The following is an 18,770-nucleotide window of genomic DNA, read 5'->3' on the forward strand; positions in this document are numbered from 1 at the left end:
GAGAAATTGAAACATCCAGAGATGAATGGATTTTCCCTTGTGCCATTCACAATACAGATGCATGTTTTATATTGTAACTAGAGCTGGAACAAGAAGATAGCTGAAGAGAAGCCTATTTTTTTCTGAACAATTCCTCCAGTATATTAAGCACAATTCATTCTTATGCAAAGACCGCCCTGTACGGCTGCCAAGGTCAGCGAGACCTTGCTTTATCTGCGGCATAAGAGGCAGTTGCACAAGTTTTAACTTGTACACAATTTTTTTTCCTTGCATTTTCTCGGTTTTGATTTTCCCCACCACTAACGCCCATGCATCTTGTTGTCTGGAGGCAGATTATTTTATCTTCCCTCGGCTGTCGATAGTGTCAGACCCATATCTTGATGTATGGCCAAAAACTCCAGTTAATATTTTTCTTACAGCGTGTTGAATATGAAAATAGCGAGGATGATATTAAAAACAACAGAATGATTTGCAAAGGAAACGTTCTCTACAATCGCTGCTAACAGTATTAACCATAGGGCCAGACTTGCACGCATCCTCAGCCCACTCATACACATGCCACTTCACCCTAACCCCTCCAGAGATACTGGTAGATTCTAATAGCCATGCACGCTGATATTTGGTGCATGTGACTGTATACATCCAAAGTGCAATACCTGCAAATGCAGGTGTTGGATTTACCACTTGTGTGTGTGTGTGTGGAGGGGGGGGGGATTATAGTTGCACGCACAAGTATGTTCATTTGCAAAATTGGACAGACAAATGGAAGCTGGGGTCTGAAAACAGACCCTAAGTATTTTAAAATGCAGGTGAGTTCAAGTTACTGTACTCACTTAACAAATGGGGAAGCTGCGAAAGAGAGATGAGGTGTCGCGTATGGGATCATACAAGTGAGTGAACAGCAGACCTGGAAACAACGCCCCAGAGTCCAAACTCACCACACCCCGCTCTGTTCAGCAATCACTGCCTCTATGTCTCTGCTTCCATCTTCTAATAACCATCATCATCTTGAAAAAGCCTGTCCCAGCTCTCTCCCTCCTTATGTGTGTGTCCGTCAAAAGAAAGGGACAGACAATGTGAAACCAGACAGGGTATCCAGTCGCATTCTGAACACCAAAAATTCTCTAATACAGGCCTGCCCCAAACTCGGGGCACAATCCTGTAAGGTGCTGCATTTTTTCCACTCCCACTGACTTCTTTGGCAGCTGAGGTCATTTAGCACCTCATACATCAGGTCCCTAGCTATCATATTCCTCCATTACACAGAATAAAACAAACAAACAAACCCAGGCCTTTGCAGATGTAAACATTTTTTAAATGACAATCAACGTCTTTGGAGAGCTAGGAAGAGAAGGATGTAAAATAGCTCCGTGAGAGAAATAGGTGAGAAAAGTGCAAAGGAGACATATTTTAATCATATGCAGAGAATCATGTGAATTCTTCCTTCTTGCAGGGTCACTTGTGTTCAACAAACGATCTAGCTACCTGTGCAGCATCTAGAAAAGCAGCCTGATTAGCAGCCTCAGTTTGAACAAATGCTCCAACCAAGAGGAAGGTTGGTCTTGCAACTAAGGCATTAGACTGGCACTTCACAGACCTGGACTCCATTCCTTGCTCCAACCCCCTGTGTGACGGTGGTTAAATCACTTAGCCTAGATGTACCTCTGCTCCCCATCTGTAACATGGGGATAATATTAACTTCTTTCCACCCTTAGCATATATCTACACTGGAGCACTCCAGCTCAAGGAGACATACCTGCGATAGCTTGCTAATAACAGAAGTGAATATAACGGAATAGCAGCAGCAGCATGAGTAGCAGGAGCCGTTAGCTACCTCGAGTCTGATCCTGACTGAAATCTGTGTCACACACTCGCTGCTTGCACTGCTGTGGGCCACACTGCCATTCCCAGCAACTAGCTCTGATCGGAGCTAGCATGGGTATGTCTACCCAACCTGGAAATTACAGTTCCAGCTCCAGTGTAGACATACCTAGGGTCTATTTGGATTGAAAACTCGTAGGGGCAGGTACTCTTTTACTATGTGTAAGTGCAGCCCCTAGCACAACCAGGCCTTGATCTCTGCTGAAACCCACAAGCACTACTGTAAAACATATCGTCATTGAAGCAGAAAATAAAAATATATTATTTTAGTTTAATTTACTCCAGGACATATTGGAGGCTTATAGGGAGGATAGGCACACAGCGTAAGGGATGCTGCTAATACAGTATCCAATCACCTATGGATCTGGGGCTCTCTATATGGCTCACAAGGTTAGCATCATTTACCAGCAAAACCTGTCTCACCGAATATATGGTCTTTGTTCAAATGAAACTGGCTACAAGACAGAGTGGGGTAATTAACTACATTTTATTTTTGCGGTCCTAAATTTAAATGCTGGCTCTTGTCACAATTGGAAATGAATTTAGGGACTAAAGAGAACTGTGATCATTTGTTCTCACAAGATCCCCCGTCTCTTGCTGGAGAGGCCCAGAACTCTAGGCAGTGTTATTTGTATTTATGCGATTGTTATTTCTCAAGTATAAAAATTATGAATGGCTTGGTGTGAACAGCCATTGCAATCATCAGTGTTATTTAACTGGAGAGAACGCTTGATCTTAAAGAACACTGTAAAACAGCTCTCTCAATCAAACAGATCTCATCCCGTCAATGCCTTTAATCAGACAAATTCTCCACTTAGGACTTAGTGGCATATACAGTACTTGATGACACAGGGCTGTGCAGATTATATATCTTACATAAATAGAAGCAGTCTTCAGGATTTAAAATTAGATTTTCATACTCAATAGATGCAATGGGCCACATCCAGTCCTGGTGTCACTCCAATTACTGCATTGAAGAAACACCAGAGATTAATTTGGTCCAATGAAGTCAAGGGTAATTTCTCCACGTATGCCAGGGCTGAAGACTGCCCAACAGAACCAGCTGGGAAATGATTCCCCTCCCGCATCCCCATATATTTTGATGAATGATTTGGTTTTCATAGACATTTTTCTGGTTTTCAGTTTTTTTGACAAATGCTGCCAAATTTTTTTTAAAGAAAATGGACATTTTTTGCAAGAATTTTCAGTGAGATAAAAAAAAGTTTTCTTCGGAAAAAAAATGCTTTGATGGAAAATTTTCAATACGTTTTATTCCCTAAAATACATATAAATAAAATATATAATAATCAGCATTTTTACAGCATTTAATTCACAGATCTGAAAGCACTTTACCAAAATGGGCAAGTATTGTTCCAATCAATACAATGAGATTCCTGGGCAGTAGAGGTTTTTTAAAGGTCTGACAATTTGGGAAAGTCATTTCATCTTTCTGTGCCCCAATTTCCCCATCTGTATAATGGTGATAATAAGATTGACCTCCTTAGTAAAGCCTGTTTGAAATCTGATGAAAGGCTCTGTGTAAGAACGATGGTGTAGCAGTAATATTGTCCTCATTTCTTTGCTTTCTGGCCCGAAGCTTTAAGTACAAGAAATAGGTGAAGCTCCCTCAAGTGTGTCATTGTTTACTTTTTTATTCTTCTGATATTGATGAAACATTCTTTAACATTTATTAGCAGACAACATGGCACAAGCTAGGCAGCAAAAGGAAATGTGAGTCGAAGCAAACAGAAAAACATTTTCTGAAGTGGTCTGAGACATTTAATCCTTAGCTGTACAGGACCACTAGTTTGCACACAGTGAAAGGCCTTTAACAGAACTGATGGCGTTTTTGTCTTCATAGATAGCAGAGATTTACAGAAAGCCAGACGTTTATTTGGAAATGTCTCCTTTAGAGGTTGAAGGCCAAGACTGAAGTCAAAGGCTTTTGTCCAAAAAGCCAGAGACTTCAGGAGGGTGGGGAATAGTATTTCTAGTAGGAGAGGTGCACTGACAGCTGCATAGTGGAACAACAGAAAAGTCAGGAGAGATGCAGGGAAGGATGTGGGGGAACAGTAATGAAGGTTGTGAGGCCTCTGAGTTCATAAGCGAAGGCAGAGATTTCCAACCCAGTGCCCAACTGTGAAAGCCAAGGCCAAGTGCACCCCCCTGGCAGTTCTCTTTAAATCCTCTATACTTTATGCAGCTCCGCTCCACCCTCTTCTCCTTCTAATCATGCTTGACCTACAGATGTCAGCCTCATTTCAGCTAAGTCAACAGAACTGCCACATCTAGGATGCTGTTACAGAAAAATCTTACTTACACTTCTGGCTGGATTCCATAGTCTACTTCTTGGTCTAGACCTGACCTCGTTCTTTTACTGCAAGCTTAATCCTTATGTGCTTAAGGGCACAGAGAACACACAGGGACTCCCGCACAGGCCTGTCTAAGCTCACTCTTTCCTTCAGCAGCAGTTCCCAGGCTCTCTTTTGATCATATTGTACAAACACTGCTGTTTGTTGACTAAAGGCTTTCTTAGAACCTCCCCCACTTTTAAATATATAAGGTATTCTCTGTTGTATCTAGAAGAGAAAAAGCCAACAAGAATTTTCGCTTAGGACCTTGTGAGGTAAATTCCTGCCACAAGGTATGAGTAATGGCATGAGTAACCAAACCCCAGTTAACAGTCCCAGGAGTGTCCCCATCAACAGCCCTGGCACCATGCTGAAAACATGCCTCAGGTTGTTCTACTGAATTCCACCTAAAGGTTATTCTTTCTCCAACGAGGAGCCCGGGTGTCCGTGCCGTGCCTGAGCTAAATACCAAGGACTGGATGACTAGCTACCGCAGCACAGGGTAGTAATCCCACACGAGGCCTCATCATCCAGCATCTGGATTCCCACAACAGCCTTTCCTCTGGCCTTGACCAGTGCAATATTCAGAATGCTGCTGCGAAGATTAATCTCCTTACTCAGCCCTTTCGCCGCATCCCTCCCCTGGCTCCCTCTTCTTTATCACATCAAACACACACCACTTGTCTTCCCTTTCAAGGCCCTCTCCAGGCAATTCCCAACCACCTATCAGAGCTCGTTCAGTCTGACATCAGTACCCACCTTCATCACCCTCTTGTTACATTTTCAAACAAGCACCTTCATCCACACTGCCCCTAATGCTTGGGACCAGCTCCCTGTAAACGTCGGCAAAGCTAACTCATTAATCTACAAATCCCTCCTTCAAACTCTCTTTTGCTGTAACACTTACAAAAAACGTAACAGTGAGGCCACTAGTATGATAAACCACTGCCCATCACACTGACCAATACTGTTCATTGTTTCCTTGTACTCCGCTGTCTGAATCCATCTGTTGTCTCTTGTCTTATACTTAGATTGTAAGCTCCTTGGGGCAGGGACCATCTTTTTGTTCTGTGTTTGTACAGCAGCTGGCACAACGGGGGCTTGGCCCATGACTGGGAGTCCTAGGCGCTCTGATAATATAAATAATAAAACAATGGAATTATCAATGAACAAATGAGATATCTATCAACTAATTAGCGAGATATCATTTATTCTGGTTCTAAGAAGACAGAAGAGCTGCAAAACTTATTACAATAATAATACAAAATAAGAAGCCAGGCATTTCTGAGATCTGTTTCTCAATAATGATGTCTTTGGATATTGGGAGGGGTTCTAAAAATTGCGTTATTAGATAAACTGTACACAGGGACTTCCCGTGACAAACTTGTTTAGTATCTGTTATACAGTTACATTTTTCAGACCAGCTCTTTTTTAAAATACTCGTAACCTTAAAAAAAGTGGGCGTGGGAGGGAGGCCAGATCTAAAGCCCAATGAACCTAATACGAGTCTTCCCTGAGCTTCGGTTCAGGCCCTCCGTGTATTCAGTCAATCAATCCTTTAGATAGGCTTGTGGTTGGTATTTTGGAAGGTTAAAAGACAAGATGAAGGCCAGATCCCCAGCTGGCGTAAATCAAAATAATTCCATCAAGTCAACAGTGTCCCCCCCACTTCAGCCAAGCTGAGGATCTGATCCAAATGGACTTGTAAAAGTACTTCCCATAAAATTTTAATCAGGAAAATAGTGTCATGTATTATGGCACATACTCTCTGTTACAATTGGAATTAATATGGACACAGTTTAAGATGTAAGAATACCATTGGCACAGCATCAGTCAGGGATCCTATTAAGATGCAATTTGTATGGAAACAGACAGTGTAAAAACCAAATTAAATGGATTCTAAAAACACCAGGAAAGTTAATTCCTTCAGTTCAAAGAATAAAAACTAGCTGAATCTCACCTGAAATTCAATTAAAAAAAAAGCTCTACTCGAAATCCACAAAAATAAATAAAGGCCCTGATTTAGGAAAGTACTTAAGCATGTACCAAAATCCCTTGACTTCAACAGCATTTAGGCATGTGCTTACATGTTTTCATGAATCAGGGCCTCAGGCAACCATGTTTCCCTTATAAGCGTTAACAAAACCATGGGTAAACGTCATGTGCTTCATTATCTAGCACACGTGCAGCAATGCCACGCACCAGGGAACTTCATTACTATTAAAGGAGAAGTTGTTATTTGTAATCAAGTTTCTCTGGTTGTCTGGATTTATAAGCTCTAACACGGGCGGGAGGGGGGAATGTTTGTTTTCCTACATAAAGAACATGTCGCGAGCAAATGATCACAGCCTGCCCTCTATCTAACCCTGACTAACACGGAGCCCTACACCCGCTCACTTCTGCAAGGCTGTGATTAGGAGATTCGGGTCATGATCAAGCAGATTTCATGTTTTAATTCTCCCTTTCGTTTTCAGCTCTCTTTCTGGGTGCCTGGATCTTCTGCATACATCCAAATAAACTACAACAAAGCAAACAATTACTGCCAAAAACCACGGGTCCTTTACTGCAGGACACGAACCGCACTATAGTGACAATGCTCCCGACTGAAGGTGTCTGATGTTACCACCAAACACGGCCATCTGCCCCCCACATTAAAGCTGCACATACTTGTGAGAACCTTCATCCCTGCTGTCTCAAGAAGCAAGAATCCCAAGGTCACTTCTGGCCTGTTTCCCAGCAAATCAGCAGCAACCCCCCTATCATTATTGAACCAGGACTTCTTGAGTCTTATTTCCCAGCTGGTATTTCTGCAAGAAAGCTGCTCTGTGCCAGCAAACACATTAGATGCCAGTAATCCCTGTACCACTCACTGGATTTAATAGACTTGCTCTCTGAAATCACTCACCTGAGATTCCATGTAGAGAAATCCAAGGAAAGTCTCAATTTTAAATTGGCTTAAAATGCTAATATGTCCTGATGTCAATCTGAGGGCCTGATCCACCGCTTCAGTGATTGGTTTACTTAGTAGTTTATTTATTGTCTGTTTCATTATCTAAATCTCAGACACAACCACAAGGACACCCTGTTTATCACAAGAACTGCAGGGGAACTTTCGTTTTTGGTGGGTTTTATTTTCATTTTAACTGTTTCCACTTTAATTTCAATCCGGATCTCCTCTTTTCCTGTAAGAGCATTTGCCACATGATTTTTTTTAAAACAAAGTTCTCATAAAAAAAACTGTACCCAGCAAGCTGGAAAGCAGGCAGTGTCACCACCAACATAAAACTTTACTCACTTCACTGAAGGACAAACTGAAAGGCCCTACCATGAGTGCAAGCCAGTCCCAGGTTTTGTATATACAGTACCACTTGATAGGCATGATCATCATTCTGTAATGTACTCATGTGTCAAACAGGAGTTTGACTGAGACCACAAACTCATTTCACTTGTGACTGAAATCAGATTGTAAATCCAGGTTACTAGTGGTGAAAATCTAGAACCTAATTAACTCACTACTCCACCTTACCCCCTGGGAACCACTCATCTGAAAACGTACATCAACAAACAGCAAACTGCATCTGGAGTGTAGTGAGAACTGTGAAGTCACCCCCAGAAATGCAGATTTGCTTTTTAAAAGAAAAATTTGTTTCAACGTTTCATCATAGGAAGGTGCCGAATTCATGCTGTGACCCCTCCATCCCAGCATTCTACTGCAGATGGAAACGCCCAGAGTGCTGAAATGAAGGACATCAGAAAAACAGATAAGCAACCACAGGTGTTTGCAGTTGAAAAAAAATCACAAATATTCCCACTAAACTTTCTCACATTTGTTTCCAGCTCCATTTTACTAAAAGAACCAGAGCAGTGAGTTGTTAAAGTGTGTAACTGCACACAATCTTGCAAAGCACTGCATACCAAAGCAGGGTCCTGATCCCGCCTGTCCCAATGCAAAGCCCTACAGAAATCAAAAAGGCACCACAGCCAGAATGGTCTGCTCGCATGCTACACATTGAGGGAGCTCTTGCTTTGAGCTACATTCAGCACGACTCTTATTAATCAATAAGTTACTATACTAGTGGCATAGTTTTGTGATTTCTATTTTAAAAACAACACAACCCACCTCTTGCAAGGAGTGAAACCGCTGTCAGTAACAGCTCGATCCTGCACTTCGCGGAGCATTCCTACCGCCGCTCCTGAGCACCCTGAAATCTTGCTGAAGTCTGTGTAAACTGACAGTGTGCCACACATCACAAGAGCAATGGAGACTGACCCTCCTTTGCCGGACATGCATTCTAGCCCTACAGTGACGAGCCACACAAATTTGGTTCCCCCTCAATGTTATTTACCACAAAAACAAAGAGAAACAGGTCGTACAGAGTCTCTAAGACCCAAAGGAGAAACACCCCAGTAATTTAGGTTTCTTGTATTCATAATTTGCCTGTCCCCCTCATTTTGGCTCCGTCACCTGGGCTTTAGCAAGTGGCAGGCCATGAACTGAGCCCTCAGTTAAAAGCTGTTTCTAATTCCAATGGCTTCTGTATTTTACAATGGCTTGGAGCCCTGTTTCCATCTGACGTAGGAAGCTAGGATACAGTCAATTACAAATCCCGTTGCTGGGCTGGGTTTACAAATCCCAGTGTCTCCTTAGCAGCAAATACTGGTTGCTTTTAAGTTGAAATCTAACTACACTGCACACTGTTCAGCAAGCAAATAAGCCAATTATTAGACATACCAACGACCATCCTGTGCCTCTAAGTAGATTTCAGGGTCCTTTTACAGTCATATCTTTCCCTGATGTGCTACCTCAGAACAGAATCCTCATTCTAACCTTCACATCTGAGCACCAAGTACTGCTCCTGGTGTCTGTGGTACTAATACAACTCCTGCAGAACCCAGTCCTGCAAATCCCTACTCACATGACATCAGCAGGACAGGGCTACTCATGTCAGTAGGGGTTTGCAGCTATCCCACTTAGATTATCAGGCTGGGGTGCATTGACTCCAAAGGGCAAATTTTAAATGAAGCATGGCATCTTTGTAGTCAATTCTCTGCTCTGCAATGTGGAGGATCTTGGTGAGCTTTCTGGGACTCCTCTCTTACTCCTAAGACTGGCAGGTGCAGGAAGACAGCTGCAGAACCAGCATGCTCAGAAAAGTCTTGCATCACTGCAGTTCACCCACCCAAACGTAAGCCCCTCCAGTGGAAAAGGAGGGATGCCTGCTCTGGCCAGCCTCATTTACATGACTTATAGTGTTGCATACCCATAACTCCACATGCTGGGTTATGTTGCTTTAGTCGGCATTTGTCTATGTTCTGATTGCTGAAGTGATAATAGACTGTGATTGTGAGTGTACTCACGAAAGAGCACAGGAATTGTACTAGCTAGGCCTTGGGTCACCCTGACTGTACAGGCAGTGGACTCTGGTTGGGGCATGGAAATCAAGCTCCACAAGGGTAGGGGAGATGTGGGTTTGCCTGAGAGACAGGATGTAGAGCTCACCAGGAGTATTTTGATTAATGTTTTTTTCAATCACAAATGCCAATTTGTCAAAACCAAAACTGTTCATAGGAAGGGGTTGACTTTAATTAATTTCTCATTGTTAAAAAAAAAAATCAATAAAAAAAATTTGAAAGGGAACAGTTTTATTTTTCAGATCCAAATGCTTTTTGGTTTGACATTTAAATTAATTTATAAGGGGGTAAAAAAATTAAATAAAAAAGGTCAAAATCAAACCAAAATGTTTCAGTTTGACCCAATCTGATTTTCATTTGTGAAAATTTTAGAGATTTCAATTTTTCATCCCAGTTCAATATGGGGGAAAAAATTCAAAGTCTCAAAAATTCACACGGGATGGGAAATCTATTTTGTGTCCAGCCTTAATGGAGAGCTCTACTGCTGGGAGGAGGAAATCTATCCAAGGTTCCCCTCTCCCCACCAGGAGATTCTGACTCCTGCGGGCACCCGTTCTGCAGGACTGGACGAGGCTGGAACAGCCGTGGTGAAGAGTGAACTTCACACCAAGACCCGACCAGACCAGCAGAGGCAGAGATGATGTCATAGAACCACATACCTGCATATAGGAATAGGATCTGGTAACACAGGCCATGGACTGTATCTGACAGGTGGAGGACAGCTGCTCAATGCCTCCCTGATTCACACTGAGACTACTTGGAGCTGTGAGTGGGCTTTTAGGCGGGTGGAGCATGTTGTGTGACCAACAGTTCTGAACCTCAACAAATCAGATAATTAACATCTGGAACTGTGGAGTGGCACTGACCAGCAAGCCCAAATATGATTTCGTTTGTAGCTGTGTCTAGGATGGGAAGAAGCCAGAATTTAGGAACAGACCAGGTTAAAACAATTTTTTTGGATGAAATATTTTTTGTGAAAAATATTTTGGGGTTAAATTCAAATTTTCTACAATATTTTCTACAATATTTCTTTGGAAATTCTGACCAAGGCCCCAAAGTTGGGTCCCCCAAGTTGAGATTTTAACAAAGATACAAGCCTCTCTTTTGGAAGTGTGACATGAAAGAAACTAATCAAACCAGTTTAAAGTTTGAGCCTACTGGTCTTGATGGTGCTTCCTTAGAAAAGTCCTGCAAACCAATTATTCAGTCAGTTCCTGAGTACAGAGAATTACTAGTTCTCTATCTGGTTAGAATGCACTTCCCACAAAGATCTAAAAGGGAGTCAGGGTACTGTACAATTTTTGGTTTAATATCTTTTTTTAGAGAGGGACAATTTAAAAAGAGCTATCCTCTGATGTTCTCTATCTGCCTGGGGAGGTTTCCCTATCAACAAATCTTGGAAATTTTGTTTCTCAGCATTCCAACCTTTATTACTAACTACTTTAATGACCAATCCATTAACTGATCAGAAAAACAGCAATGGGCCAACGGGAGTTTTGCCTGGTGAGACTGCCCAGTTTTTAGCCCATTATTATATAAATCCTCTGAACTTTTATAGCACCTTCCACACTTCACAAATATGAATGAATGAAGTCCCATGAAGCAAGGAAGTGTTATCCCCCTGGGACTTGCTCACCATCGCTCATGCTCATGAGTCCAAAGCAAAGCCGGAATGGAAAGGAGTCCTCCTGAGCCCCTTTCCTGTGCTGCGGCTACAGCCCAGCCTACCCCTACTGTGGTTTAAAAGGTTTTTAAATCAAAATATTCAGCTTTCTGCTGTTTAAAAATGCTAGTGTAACACTGGCCCTCTAAAAGCACAAATAAAGGCTTCACCGTTCAAATTCAAGCCAGTGGCTGCATTACAGAGACTCTGAAATGTAAGAAACATGTTGTACTTGGTGTCAGATTTATTGCTGCCAAACATCTTTATATGGAAAAACACTGCTGCTTTTGACCCAAACAGATTGGGAACAGGAAGTAAAAACAAATTACCCAGCTGTGGCCTCACTGAGTTATGAGCCAGAGCAGGGAAACCAGCATTTCCTGTCATTGCTTGTCACAGTTCATGACTGCCCGGACTGTTCTGCATACTGTTTTCTCGGGGCCTGATCCTGCTCCCACTAAAGCCAACAGGGAATTTGATATTTATGTCCATAAGAGCGGGTTTGGATGTTTAATAAATAATCACTGGGGGAAAAACTAACAAACAAACAGTGAGGCTAAATTCTACCAAAAGAGCAGCATCAGCTGACAGAACTCCACTAGTTTCCATGCAGCTATACTGATTCATAGCAGCTAAGAATCCAACTCACTGACTCAGTATGGACACATCTGAGATCAGAATCAGGCTTTTTGTAATGGTACCAGCCCTGCCCACCTCAAGCATTTAAAATCATGAGTTAGGCCTCAACTAGTCATGAAGTTGGCTTAAAAATCAGGAGATTTAAATAAATAAATAATGTTGTGTCCTTTTCTTTGCCTTTTGGTTTTGTGCTTTAAGTTACACTGGTCACATTTTCAAGCTTTACTCTGCAACCACAAGAGCGAGAAACTTTTTTTTCTTTTTTTTCCTTGTTGTTTTATTTTGAAACAAGAGCTGAATTTCTCACCCAATCATTTGACTCCAGGAGCTGGGGCTTTGAGAAAAACACCAAACAGGCCACAAGACTTGCAACAAAACTCAGGAGTGTTGGCAATATTTTGCAAAAGAAAGAATCTTATTGAATGCTAAATACACTGGCTTCATATGCTCACCAGAACAAATGTTGGATACTGGGCATACACTGCAACAAACACTGCAACAAACACTGCAATTTATGCACACAGCACACACTAAACTAAAGCCTTTTAATTTGACATTTTAATTAAAATCCTGCTTCAATGCAGCCTTACACTACTATTTTATTAGCTGAAGCAGATATAACCTACAAGATTTTAAATGATTAAACAACAGGTAGTAAAATGTTTAACAGAGAACCAGATTTTCTGAAATTTAAAAAGAAAATCCAAAAGAGCCAGATACTGATTTTGCAATGTCAACAGAGTTACACCAGATTTATGCTGAGAGCAGAATCTCATCTTAAGCTCATAACCCTTTTCTGGGTGGCTCATAAGCTTGTATAAAGCCATCCAGAGTGTGCATGAGGGCATATGAATATATATATTCTGCACAATACAATATCTTACTTTCATAAGGGCTTGTGCTTTATACAGTAATTAAAGCACCCTGAGCAGTGCACATGAACGGTCTCTCTCACACACGGCAATTTCAACTCCTACCTCATATTCTTCTAAATCTCTCACCTTCTCGTTCCTACAAGAGGCTTTGGCTGAGGAGCTGCATTGTGAGAAAGGAAACCTCCTTTGCACTCATGTTATCGTCACATGAAATTTCCCACTGCTCCCCAAGAAGCCTCCAGATCTGAAATCCAAGTTTCTTGCACCGAGGAAAGAACAATAAATGGGAGGCAGAAAAGGCAGTCAAGTCAGTCAGAAGTGCCGCCAAAATCCAAGCTCTTGCTCAAAAAAGGCCCTCCCTTCGGAAGGCTGCCAATCAAACCTGGATCAGGAGGCTGTTTTCAGAGAGTGAATAGAGTTCTTATTGACACAGCTTATGTCTGCAGCATGCAGCCTTCTGCAAGGCTTCAAGAGCAGATCGGATTACACAGGCGCATTCTCCTTGATTTTATGTGTTCAGAAGCCTTTAGACATAAAATACCATCCCTAAAGACTACAGTTTTTCCGTTGCATATCACAGTATGTGTTCTTTAAAACGCATACAGCCAGATTCTGCCACTCTTACTCAGGTAACTCAGTGAGAAGTCCAATTTAAGTTGATGGCACAAACCACAGGGTACTTCTCAAGGTAAGAGTGGAAGAAACAGCCCCGTGAAATGTCCTTCACATCAAGCTGGGGAAGAAAATATTTGCCCATACTAGTTGTTGTCTGGGAATTTAACATCTCTTCTGAATGTAAAAGTACAGCCCTTTCTGAGAGTTTAACCAGAAAAATGGTAGCGTATGTAAGAATCACTGCACTGCTGCAGTGGATTGGACGCAAATTAGATACTAAATCAGGAAAGCACTTGAACCCGTGCTCAAGTCCCACTGAAGCAAGGGACCTGAGTGTGTGCTTACGTTAGACCCTGAGTCAGGATGTGTGCTGGCAAGAGGGCTGTCTAAGAGACTTGGTGTGCGCCTTGGTTGGTGACCTCAAGCACATTTATTCAAAAGAGAGAAAGAAAAACTTGGAAAATGTTACAAACAAGCCAATGCAATATAAAGGAGGTATGTGTTTCCCTGCCAGGTAAGAGAGAATAATTACCAAAGTATGATAGCATTTTCTCACTGAAATTGTACTTATGGAAAGCACATAGCCAAATTCAAAGAGAGTTGAACTCTGGAACTTCTATATGACTAAGGACAAAAACATATTCTCCAATAAATAGGATAGCTGGCCCCTTCTAAGCTTATTTGCTTGTTCAGTCAAATGTTTAGAGCATGTTTATAAATTTTCTAACGTTTTGCTAGAACAAATTCTGCGATTAAGGGGGCTGGAGGTCTGGATCTGGGGAGACAGCACACTGGATGTCAGGTCTGTGATGAGGTAGCTCTCCTCTCTTCTGACGTTTGGACTTTGTTTTCAGAGTGCAGTAAAAGAGCCACTACTCCTACCTATCCCTTTGTAAATGCAGATGTATGCAAATCCTGCCTCGGAGCACACAACTGTTATTTCACTGGCTAGTGCAGGATCCCTAACACTCTGTTGGGTTTCCACACATGGCTACTAATGTGGCTATGGTCAGAAAAATGATCATGTGAAGACAGCATCTGCTGCCTGCGTGTGCGAGTCACACAAATGTTTGCCCCATTGATCAAGCTACATTTTTACTACCGTTAGAGCTAGAAAAGCGATAGAGGAGTGAGCTGGATTCTTATTCTGCCTTGGGCATCACGAGCCACATTGTCAGCCAGAATCCAACAACGGACTCCTTAGACTGCTCCTGGTGACAGAGGCAGGGGAAAAACAGCTTCATTTTCAGATCCCCAAGAGTTTGGCACCTAGAAAATCATCCTGTGGTTTGTAACTGAAGAAAAACTGATCCGAGAAATAACAAAGCTGGATCCCCACAATGCCGTTTTGTGAAGGTGACCCCACCTCACTGCTCTCTAAAGCATGACCAGCAGAGCCTCCCTGATGAAAGCTCACTCCCCGGCCTCTCTACTCTTCCATGGTGGCTCTGTGCTCCCTTTGGCACTTGGCTCAGCAGCAGGCAGTGAGGGAATACAGTTGCAGGCTGAGGGAAGAGGACAGCAATCAGCTCTGCTCCCTCTCTCTGCTTAGGGGACGGGACAGAGGTGGGATGGAAGCAGGGACCAGCTTCCCCTAGGGCAACAGAGAGCGGCTCTGTAGTCACTGCCCATGACTCGGCTCAATGCTCCAGGAAGCACAGAGGAGAGGAATAGATAATAGCTCCTTGACTTTCAGATCAGTTTGGGTTCCTGCTTAAAAACTTCTGAGGGAGGGGCTTTGTAGTCAGTAGCAAGGTTTAATGGATGTGCAGCCGTCAATAATTAAAACAGGCAGAAATACACAGTAGCTCTGAAACTATTCCTCCTTTACTGGGCCATCACAAATTTAAAATGGCTTAATATAAAGAGAGTGAGCATGAGCAGGGGAAATTAGCACTTGTGAAATGGCTAGTGCCGATGCACAATAGCTTTGCAAAGCCTTTTCAACGTGCACGTGTGTAATAACATTGCAATGGTTCCTACAACAGACAGTCACACAGTCACAGCAAACACAAGGCGACATGCTAGACTGCCGAGACTTTTACCCAGCCGACAGGAACAGAGCTGAAGACCTAACTCCTGAGTGTGGAGGCCTGTGACGCCAGGATTCCTGAAGCTCACACATCTAAACCAGCTCCACATGTCCCCACATGTTTCTTTCTTGAGAAACAAATTCCCATCCCAGTGGATAAGGAGACAACTTTAAAGACAGCATCCTGCAGTCCTTATACTCTTTGAAGGAGCAAGCCTGCAGGAGCAGACACCGACGTGAGGACTGAAGAATCAGGCCCACAGCCCTTTCCAGGGAGTTTGTGAGAGCAGGATTTGAGCCCTCTTTTGTGACCAAGTCCACAGCACTCAGGACTGCACTGTGCCATTTAAAGAACCCTCCACGCTCCATAATGGGCAGACATGGACTACCTTCAATTAGTAAAATACCAACAGTGAGTGTTAAAAGGGCAGAAAACCCCACCTCTTCAACCCCAGGGAAGCTGCTGTATGGAAATTTAACAGCATCGCCTCTGCTACCGTATAATCCCAGCAGAACCAGGCTTGATTTAGGCTCTGTCTGACACTTGATAGCTTTAACATGGCATAGACTCTTCCCTCACTCTAATGATAGGATCACATTACTTGTCCAGTAAGTGCTGTAATTTAGTCTTGCCTGATATATCCTAAATCCCAAACTTTCTGATCCCCTCATGTTATTCACTTCCAACCCTCACTGTCTCAACAGGCTAAAGCCATAAAGATTGGCTAAAACATTTCAGTACCAGAGAGCAATAAGTATTTTCTTGTAGTCAAAAATGATTTCCTGTAACAATGTAGTCAAACCAATCTAACTGATGGTTTTAGGCAAATCCATGAGTCATGACTCCCGGCCATTCGAATGCTAGTCAACACAAACACACTGCAGTATTGTTACTACTACCCGTCACTGTATGGTGCCACACATCTACTCAACGCTTGGCACCTGCAACCCTTGATCCTGCACTGAATTTAGTGGGGTTACTGGCATGAAAAAGGAACACTCCCATGAGTAAGGCTTGCAGGATTGGGCCCACAGACCGAGACACGTTCACTACCTCAGCGCCAGGGGATGGTCATTAGAGCAGCTCATATTTTGCCATTAAATGATTTAAAGATGACACTGCATCACACCTAATGTTGCTGCGAAGAGAACTGCTCCCTTCCCTGTAGAATAACTCTACATCTGGAGCCTACTAAATGTTAACGGGTCCTTTTACAGCTTCGTCTTGACTTGTTTTATACCTCAGCGAACATCTATCTGGGGACAGTCTTCCCTGAACGTATCCTCTGGAAAGCCATGGTTCCTCAGTGATTCAGCAAACAGCAGGCACTCTGGCAGCAGGCACACCTACTGACAACTGTCACCAGCAGGGAGAAAACGTGAATATGGGAGAAGTTGCCATCTCCCTCTATCATGGCTGCACGCTTTCTGAAATGCGTACACTGGCCTTCCAGAGCAGAGGGCTCTCTCTACCTGCAGACACAAGAAAACAAAGTGCTCTGGATGCTTCCTTGAATTAACTCTGCCGAGAGCAAACGATGCAAACAGCACACTGCAGAGCCAACTTCAACTTCCACGGGTTCGTGCTCTTTGTTTCTAGGCAGACTACAGTGCAGTGGGGAGACTGAACAAATGCGCATGTCTTAATCCGGAGTCCAAAAAAAAAAACTCTCTCCCTAGCCTCTCTCCTTACTGTAGTAAGACAAGAATCCATCCAAGAGTTTGCGCCGTTTGTACAGACATAAAAGTCTGCATGAATACTGCGGTAGATCCCGCATACAACCCGGAGCCAAGGAGAATGGGAAGAGGCTGTCTGGAGTACTTTCAGCAACTCGGGTCGGAGGGTTTGTTGGGGGGGAAGGGGGTGTGAATGCAGACAAACACTGCTCGGAAGTTATCTTACAAGATGACACAGGACCCCGGCAGTTCTGAAAAGCAAGGTCAAAAAACCGGGCCAGGTGCAGTCCGCAAAGAGCATCTGCTTCCAGCATGGCTCTGAACAGAGCGGGGCGAGGCGCTGACTGTTCAACCCCGGCCAGGCCGGGCCAGGCCAGCCCCCCTTCCCTGTCCCAATCCCAGCCACGCCGGGGGTGTCGCTCCAGGCTCCTCTCCCAGCCGAGACACGATCCAGGCCAAACTTCCCCCGCCCGCCGGGCCTGGAGAACGGCGGGTGACCCCGCCGGGCCGTGCTACCCGGCACCCCGCCGCCCCCCAGCACCGCACCGGCCCCGCCGCGGCGTCTCCTGCCCGCCTGCCCGGGCAGCCCGTGACGCACGCCGGCCGAGCCCCAGGCCAGCCTTACCTGGCGCTTCCCCGCCGATGGCAAGACCCAGCCGCGGAGGGGCCCGGCATGCCAGGGGGCCGGGGCCGAAGCCGAAGCGGCGCTAAAGCGAACCCGAGCCGGGGCTGGCGGAGGCTCCTAGCAGGGGCGCAGGCTGGATGCCGCCATCTTACAGCCAGGCAGGGCTTCCCCCGAGCAGCGCAGCAGCAGCAGCCAGCCAGCGAGCGAGCGAGCGCAGCCACAGCCAGCAGCGCCCCGCCGCAGCCCGCCCCGCGCGCCGTGCGTGCCTGCGTGCGAGCAGCTCTGGGGTGGGGCGCGTCGCGCCGAAGCCGAACGCCCGCCCCCAGCCCGCGGTGCCAGCCCCAGCGAGCGAGCGAGCGAGCGCCCCGCCCCGGCTTCAGCGCCGCGGCCGGGTCCGCGTCTTTCCTCCGGCCCGAGGCGGGCCGGCGGCAGCGCAGCCCGGCCGCTGCCATGGCAACGCGCGGCGGGCGAGGCCGCGCGCCAACCAACGCCCGCCGGCCCCGCGCCAACCGTCGCGGCGCGCGGCCCCCGCCGGCTCGCGGGCGGGGACAAGAGCGGGCCGGGCCCGGCCAGCTCGTGTGTCCCCCCCCCCCCCAATAAAACCCAGCGGGGTAGGGCCCCCCCACTGTCAGCGTCACCCCTCCCTGGGGAAAGCTGCCCCCGCAGGCCCTGCTCTCCCGGCTGGCTCCCCAGCTGGGCCAGGAGACCAGGGGCTGCTGGTTCCCACTCGGGGCTGGGCGGGCGAGGAGCCGGGGCGCTCGGCCACGGGCTCCCACCCAGCCGCCTTGGCACTGTCCTGCCTGAGCTGGGAGACGCTCCCGTCAGCTTTCCTCGGCTCCCAGCCGGGATGGCAGATGGGGGGGAGCAGGGCTGTTCGTGGGGAGCCGGGCAGCCTAGCTCGCTGTGAGGGAGCTGAGACAGGGGGGTCCCCGCTCCCCACACTTGCCCCTGAGGTGGGTAGAAGGACAGAACAAGGAGCAACGGTCTCAAGTTGCAGGGC

At 45.3% G+C, this 18,770-nt stretch overlaps 1 protein-coding gene across 4 annotated transcripts in view; it reads right to left on the bottom strand.

Moving 5' to 3' along the window:
• MBNL3 (muscleblind like splicing regulator 3) overlaps window positions 1–17,976 on the bottom strand; it is a 115,490-nt gene extending 97,514 nt beyond the window's left edge. For 3 of the 4 annotated variants that reach the window (XR_010919679.1, XM_067548016.1, XM_067548017.1), the window contains exon 1: window positions 17,771–17,976. The gene's annotated coding sequence lies outside the window, so the exon portion shown is untranslated. The remainder of the gene's footprint in view (window positions 1–17,770) is intronic. The other variant, XM_067548015.1, reaches the window with a different exon arrangement.
• Between the last annotated feature and the right edge of the window lie 794 nt (window positions 17,977–18,770).

This window comes from Emydura macquarii, unplaced genomic scaffold (genome assembly GCF_026122565.2).
Source record: "Emydura macquarii macquarii isolate MOO-44397 ecotype Brisbane River unplaced genomic scaffold, CSIRO-AGI_Emac_v2 contig_1253, whole genome shotgun sequence".
Taxonomy (NCBI): Eukaryota; Metazoa; Chordata; order Testudines; family Chelidae; genus Emydura; species Emydura macquarii.